We start from the raw sequence: 8,861 nt of genomic DNA, 5'->3' as shown, positions 1-8,861 counted from the left end.
TCTGAATATCCAGACTCGGAAGTACGTAGAATTGTCTCTGACTTGAGATATCTTCATAAAATAGTGAATGGAGACTTAAGGTCGGAAATATTACTTCAGGAACTATCCTTACGTGTCCCTTCCCGCATCACCCGAAATACCCACCTATTCCATCTTGCCCGTCCTAGGTTGGCAATTATACAGAGTTTTTTTTTAACAGAATACCAAACTGTTATAATCAAGTAACAACTAATGTGGACATTTTTTTGAGTTACCCGGTGTTTGATAGAGCAATTAACCGAGTTTTGACGGAATAATGTTACTTTTACACTCTTTTTTGATTGTGTTCTATGTTGTTGTTGTTATTGTTGTCTTGTTTTCTTTTTTCTTTCTTTTGTTAACATTTTCCTGTGTAAAATGGCAAAGTTATGCTGTATCAGGGAATTTGTTCAATAAATTCAATAAAAACATAATGCGGTATTAGTTGGATCAGATTATCCCAATTTCTCTCTTCATTCCAATGTTTTTGATTGTCTTACTAATGCTGCATGTAACGAAGACTTTGGTATGCATCAATGTGCAAAAAGTTATGGTCATTTTCGTTTAGTGAATGCTATTGACTGCTTGTATTCACGATCTATTGAACATGATATTAATCCTGAAGATGAAGTAATGATAATAGAACCGTTTAATGATATGTACCTGACTTTGGTTCATATATCAGGAAGAAAGTTGATTCCAGTGTTCGTGAAATTCAGAAAGAGAACATGTATTCCCACCAATGTTTGTAGTGATTGGCTGATTGAGTTGAATCCGTTGAATTGTTTATTCAACGAAAAGACCAAAATGATAGTAGTGAACAATCCGATGGTGCTTTTACAGAACGTGATGTAGTGCGTTGATTTCAACCATCTAAGTGTGACATTGCAAAATTTCGAAAATCCATCAATGGTTCAATACAGTACTAACCTGAACCAAACTAACCTTAATCGAAATCAAATTCGAAGCGTTCATGTGAGATTAAAGTGCGATCCCTATATAAAAGGTGATGTTAAATTCACGTGTACCGGTAATGTAACCGAATCTAATTACAGAGAAAACATAAGTGGTAGGACAAATTACCGTGAATATTGTGGAAAGAATAGGTACAGATATGTTAGGAGACACGACATCTCGCCACCAGTAAAACGAATGAGAACTGAACCTAATTTTACCTGCAAGATAACCGAACCTAATCTTAGTAGTAACAGTAATAATGATCGTGTAACTGAACCTAATCCAAGTGTAGTTCGATTACTTACACTTAGAAAGCATGTAATCGTTAGATCTAATTTCGTTCGAATTGGATTTTGTAGAAATTTCATAGATGGTACAAATTCTGAAAATAAGAAACAAAGAACTGTAGAAGTAAGTAACGTGCAAGACTGTATCCCGATTTATGACTTTCAAAGCAACTTGAATGAATTTGTTGGCCATGTAACTTAAACTAAAGTTACGGCATCCAAGAAAACCGTATTCAATTGATTTTTGCTTTATTTCGCTTGAAATATCATTATGATTTTGTTTGTTATTCGTACCTTATTTGAATTCTATAAAGATAATTCAATGAATCAACAGATGGAACAATTCGTACATTTGTATTCTTGATAAGAAGTTAATTATTGTGTTATGTTTTAAATATTGTCAATATTTTCATTTTAATTTATATTTTGTTGAAAATATATGTACTCGATCCTTTTTCGTTCAAAAAACAACCATATGAATATCATACATACATCTTTTTCAAAACCTTCTTCATTATGCCCAAGTAAATAATTATTAACTTGTAACAAGCATTTAGAGGACCCAAATTTCGAATGTGCCTTAAAGTCGTTGAAAAGTATAAATAAATGAAGTCAATGATAAAATTTTAAAATAAATATTAAAATAATATTGTTATAAAAATAAATATGATATATATTTATGTGAATTGTAATTTTCACATATACAAGGTGCATTCGAAAACTTAAATGATTAATATATATATTACTTAACGGTTCAGGATCCTTTTCTTTTATTTGTAAAAGCAATAAAAGGAAATCCTATAGTTCGGGCGACATGATGCAACGATATCTTGTATTTTCAGTGTAATTTTAAATATCTTTTATTATATTTCCGGGCAATGTATGATTTTAATATATGCACTAACCAGTTTGAAGAAGAAGAAAATACGGAAAAGAAAGAGAATCAATAATTGATTCTAATATGATGAATTTTGATGAGTTTTGGTCTTTAGGTTGCCATAACAACGTTTTATAAATAAAACGATATAATTCAGGGACCATCATAAAAGAATGTACGCATTATCATAAAGGTGTGTATTTATTTTCAATAATTGTGTGACACAATAAAGACAAGGAAAGCTAAATGCAATCTAGACAGTTTTCAGTGATTTAATAATATAATCTAGATATAATTATGACTGAGGACCTGTGTATAAAGAGTTACGTTATAAAACCTGATACAATACAGCCGCATCAATGAAGAGGATCACGTGAAACGTACATTTATGAGTGAATGGGTTTGTGTTATTTTTTTCTATAGTAAGCATTAAGAAGATTTAAAGGATCTAGGTCAAAACCCCCACACTCAAGAAATGTCAAAACGCCCACAAGATAGGTCATAACTCCCACACAAATGAACAAATCTCCCAAACGCACGAATGGTCAAAACCCCCACAGCCAAAACTCGCACACTTAAGAAATGTCAAAACGCCCACACAATCGATCATAACTCCCACACAAATAAAAAAAAAAACAGCCACACATAGCAACGGTCATAATCCCCACATATATGGACAAAACTCCCACATGCAGAAATTGTCACAACTGCCACACAAATGGACAAAAAACCCACACAATCGGACAAATCCCCCACACTCTCAAATGATCGTGATTGCACGTCTTTGTTGCGGCTCTTTATGACGCCCACTTTAGTGTTTCTGTCATTAGAAAACAGTGCAAGAAGAATAGTTGCAACATCAGTTTAAGTGGAATAAAAAATGTTATTAAAAAGTACAAGGGCAAGACATGCAACCAGGATCATTTCAGAGTGTGGGAGATTTGTCCGATTGTGTGTGGGGTTTTGTCCATTTGTGTGTCAGTTGTGACAATTTCTGCATGTGGGAGTTTCGTCCATTTGTGTGGGGGTTTTGTCCATTTATGTGGGGATTGTGGCCGTTGCTATGTGTAGGAGTTTTGTCCATTTGTGTGGGAGTTATGACCGTTGGAGGTTATGACCGATTACCAGTGTGGGGGTTTTGGCTGTGGGAGTTATGACCGTTCGTGCATTTGAGAGATTTGTCCGTTTGTGTGGGAGTTATGACTGATTGTGTGGGCGTTTTGACATTTTTTGAGTGTGGGAGTTTTGGCTGTGGGGGTTATGACCGTTCGTGTATTTGGGAGATTTGTCAATTTGTGTGGGGGCTATGACCATTTGTGTGGGCGTTTTGACATTTCTTGAGTGTGGGAGTTTTGGCTGTGGGGGTTATGACCGTTCGTGTATTTGGGAGATTTGTCAATTTGTGTGGGGGCTATGACCATTTGTGTGGGCGTTTTGACATTTCTTGAGTGTGGGGGTTTTGGGTGTGGGAGTTTTGACCTGTTCCCGATTTAAATATTTTCGCCTAGATGCTTATGCAACCTGAAATTCTTAAGTGTTCTGAGGGTTGCATATTAGTGTTACGTGGAACGTTCATTTAGGAATGCATGAGATATGGATAATCACGGTGATAGCCAGCGTTACTCGTGAAGTGGTAACAAAATGGCTCTCTTCGCAAGCTCGGCAGAGATAATCACTCCAGCTACCTATTGCAAGAAACAAAATTCAAAAATTTGATTTCGTTCAAGAATTATCGCGTGGAGAAATGAACAATCAATCGTACGTATATACTAACATTACAGTTTTATAAGATCCACTAATGTGATCTTAATAATCTTTTCTACCCTGTGTTTTTATCCGCTGGATGCCGAAAGTTCAGCACATAAGCAATGGTAAATGGTATTGTAGCTGCCCATTAGCCCAATTTATGTTCGTAAGTACTACAACTTTTTTAAAAATACAATGTAAATCTCCTGTTTTCCTTAATCTAATTCTATAAAATAAGCTCTAGTAGACAGTAAAAAAGGATCACCCACTAGAAGTTTCAGTTTCGTCCGGTAGATGTCAAGCACTGCAGCATGTTTGCTGCTATTTGACGTTACGAGATTCGAAGAGAAAGAGGTAGTTTAAAATGGATGAGAAAGATAGAGTCGTCATGTTACGAAGATGAAACTCAATATATAAACTCATTTCTGGAAACAAGTGGACACACATATGACTTAAGATCTAGAAAGAAATGTACTGCCGTGAGAAGCGGGTAACATGTGAAAATAATCGAAAGCAACTGGCATCAGTGTTGAATTTGTAGTTTTCGGAGTAGGTAAGGAGAATAGTACAAATTCTGATGCCATTTAAGCATAGTTGGAGAAATAATGAAAATTTTAACGGATTAAAATTTTAAAATAAAGCTATTTAAAAATAAAATGATTTAATTTAACAATATAAGAGAAACAATGGTTAAAATTAATAATAAAATCAATATTAATTAATTGAAATTAAAATTAAAAACCAATTGATAACACTATGCAACACTTTTTTTTTTTTTAATTGTCCTTCGGTTGCTATTGTTGATTCCTCAGTCATATTCATTGAACATTTACGAAAATGTGCATAATTCTCATGAAACTTCGCTTTTGTAAGTTTAACATCGATTTGTTTCCAAAAGCAGAAAACGCTATGAAATGTATTTGACATTGCATTTAAATTAATTAAAGGAGTTCGGTAGTAAGTTCTTCAACACTCATATTATAACATCAAAAGAGTAGGCTACTTAAATACATAACTTTGGTACTTAGATATCAAGGGCGCCCGAACAATTTTTTAGGGGGGCATCTCCATGGTTGCTATCTTACGTGTGATATTTCTGGTATTTAATATGCATGGTTTGCTACATTGTACACATTATCGTGAGCCACTGGGCCCGGGCCCCTCTCTGTCCCTTCGTGCGACCATGATAGATATCCATGTGTATTTGTGTATACCTTAGAAATGCGTCCTTTTCCTACGTTTTCGTTGATGCGTAACATTATTTTCATGAATTAGTCTCCAGATGTAGTTCCTCATCATGTTCTCGTTATATTGCCCTTGATAATCGCGTTCTAAAGTCATATTGTCTTGGTGAAAGCGCTCTCCGTGATCCTCTGTACCCATATTCTCCTTAAAGCTGTCCAGATAAGAGACAAGAACATGTAATTTAAGTGACATCCTACAACCCGTTTCATCATAGTTTGTCACCATATTCATAAGTTCCACATAATTTTCAGCTCTGTAATATCCTAAGAAACACAGCAACTGCCACACAGCTGCTCCAGGCTTCTTTTTCAATCTGTTAGTAGCGTAAAGAGCTCAGTGGACTGGATCTTTATCATCACTTGCGGTCCTATAAACACTCCAGCCTCCATCTTAGCATGAGATAGCTCCGGAAACATATCTTGTAAAAACTTGAATGTGTCAGAATCTCTAACCAAAGCTTTCACAAAGTGTTTGATACCGCCAAGTTTAATGTGTAGAGGTGGTAACAATACTATTTTAGGGTCCACAAGTGGCTCGTATTTTACATTATGTGTCCTCACAGTGTACTCCTTCCGTTGTGGCCAGTACTTTCTCCGGTAGTGGGCCTCGGTGTCACTACTGTCTCACAAACAAAGACACGTGAATTTGGTGAAACTGGCCTGCAAACCCATGAGTAAGGCGATAATTTTGAAGTCCTCTATTACTTGCAACCCATATTTTGGATACTCTAAATTGGCCAATAAGGTCTTCAAGCTGTTAAAGTCTTCCTTCATATAGAATGAAATAGACAGGTGCTTATTCCCATTGTACAGATTCTCACCCTTGAGACTTCTAGACGAGCTTTCTATAAACAAACGCCACTCTTTCAGAATGCAGGGTATCTGTAAAGCATAAATACTTATAAGCACAATCCAGCTTTCACACACACACAAAATTTTGGATAACTCTTTGTGCCGTCCCCTTTGAGCTGTTGCTTTTACTGATTTATCAACTATGTTCCGCTATTTTACCCACTATTTTTACTCAGACTTAGATCTCGAATAAGATCATTCAAATCTCTTTGGTTAGAAGAGTACGGCTGTCTATTAGTAGTTCATATCTGCAATGTTTAATAAGAAAGGCATGCTGTGACACACTTGCAGTATAACAGGATATTCTAGGGTTATAAATATACAGAGTGGCTCAACAGTAGGTATATACTACCGTACTGATCAGCTCATTGCATTTTATATCATATCTTATTGTTATCCATCAGGTAGACGTAGTTTCTACGTATATGATTTATTCTTAATGTCTTTTTACTTACGTCTTAAGCTCGGAAGAGCCGAAGCAAATACACCCATAAACTAGAATGTTATACTTGATCAAGGCAGGAGTGTATACCTACTTTTGGGCCACCCTGTATATACACATACCTTTAAATCCTTGGAAATAGTTTTAAAACACTCTGCCCGATGCATGTTGATTCTATTGCGAATCTTTCAGTGTTAACTGGTTCTTCAATCAAATTTAAATGCAACTCAACGCATCAAACTTTTTAAGATGCGCATAAAAAAATTCATTAATATAGGATAGATTCCATATTTTCGATGCTAGTACTTACATAAACGAAGTTTCATGGAAAAAAAAATATACATTTTTTAGTTACTTTCAAGGTAACAATACAGGAAATCACTATTATAAGACAAGGACAAAATGAGTGTTGCATAGTGTAATGCTTCAAGAGCAGTGACAGAAGAAACTTGAAAAGAATTAACTTTTCTTATTGACTTCTACGGGCTTTATATCAATTGTTCTATGCATTTTATTATTATACTCAATGAACAATTTTTGAAATATATCTATGCATTTATAATCCCCTTCAGTACTAAAATTTTTCCACATATTTTGTTTAAGATTCTATTAAAACATTCTACAATATGTTATTTTTCGAAGACATGCTCAAAATGGAGGGCTCAAAATTGAAAAATTCAAAAAGTGTCATCTCTATGACTTACGGTTTCCTAGAATGGCTCCTTAAATCTGAAGAAATCGGAATATTTGGCCGATATCTCGGGAACAGAAAGAGTGATGCGAAAAATGCCATCATTTCTTTCAGATAGCTTTTGATGCTCTATAGAATGAAGGGCTCAAAGAGAACTGAAATGATGGTTTTTCGTGTTTTCTAGAAATCGGTTTCCTGTATATATATATATATATATATATATATATATATATATATATATATATATATATATATATATATATATATATATATATATATATATATAAACTGGTGCCGCCCTTCCATACAAAATACCGACAATACCATCGAGTACGCTAAGAATGTGTTTGTCTATAACCACTGCTCTTTCTCAACGTCAGGTTTCTGCCTGCTTCTTCTCCTCTCTGTACGGTTTACTGAGAAGTGAAGCAGCAAAATGTGACATCATTCAGTTGGAAACGGCTTACCTATAAACTCACAATGTTCTAATATAATTCTTTGGATTGGCCTTCTGTATTATAATTGCTATTTCTAGATGTAAATTAAAGTTTTTTTCTTGTTTACAAAACTAAAGCAACTTAATAACTAAAAAAAGGGGAATAAATCTAATGTTTAGAGATTCTATTATTATTATTACTTGCTATTTTAATCTTCTTTATTAGCATGTTGGTTATAGGAAAAATGAACATATTTGTAGCTTGACGTGAAATTGAAGTTATGCATTCTTGTAGCGAAAAATTGACTCAGGACTCTGTCTACAACAGACGAGAACACTAATAATTTTGCTACAATTAACTTAGGCTACATAAATTATTATGAGCATAAATCACAAATTTAATTATTTGACATCGCTGTTCTGTAGTTAACACAATGGTGAATTATGTTGTTTAAATTATAAGGATTAATCTGGTCTTGAACAATGTTTGAATATTAATCTCTTGAATTTCATTAGGTTATTTTTAATGCTGTCACTCCCTACAAAATAGATTGGAAAGATAGGAGACACGTGTTTGTTCCTTTAAACTCACCGTCAGGCTCTTCTGATTTTTCTCAATTTTAGTGAATAACTTAGGCAACAAAAACATCAAAAGTCTCGAAAGTGAGCCAGAAAGTCCTTACAAAATACAATTACATGAACTAACAATTGTTTCCAAGACCTATCGTGTGCTTTGTATAAATGTGGGTGTAAAATGAAATTGGGGACTACCAAACTACTAAATTTTTAACTATGACTATAAACTGTGCACGCAAAATTCTGGTCTATAACAGAAGATTTGAAAACAGTTTATTTAATAGTATTTCCTAGATCCTGCCTAGCTCACTCTCTTCATCATCTTTAGCTCATTAACTAAAATTCGAAAAAGTGAGTGAGAGTTTAGCAAACACCCTTAACGTATGTAAAATTTAAATGTGAGTAGATATTTAATCGCGTATGGAAACTCTGTTTCTAAAGTTTATTTCAAGAGTCTACCTTTGACTTCTTTTTCGTGTTTTCGTTGCATAGCTGTCGTTAGTGATGAAGGCTGACGCCACACGATCACATCATTCTGGACGAACTTTGACTTCGCTCGTGTTATTGGTAGTTTGAAGGCGACGTGTTGGAAGCCAAATCTCTGGCAACGACGTTTTTCACAGGATTAGGAGAAGAAAGCAAAAAGCAGAAATGTAAGAAAGATAGGAAAAGAAGAAAAGGGGATAGAAAGAAATTTTGTATATGCATATGTCAATGGCTTTCACAACAAGGTTT

Source organism: Thermobia domestica, chromosome 18 (genome assembly GCF_964235325.1).
Source record: "Thermobia domestica chromosome 18, izTheDome1.hap1.1, whole genome shotgun sequence".
Lineage (NCBI taxonomy): Eukaryota > Metazoa > Arthropoda > Insecta > Zygentoma > Lepismatidae > Thermobia > Thermobia domestica.
This window is presented reverse-complemented; position numbering follows the sequence as displayed.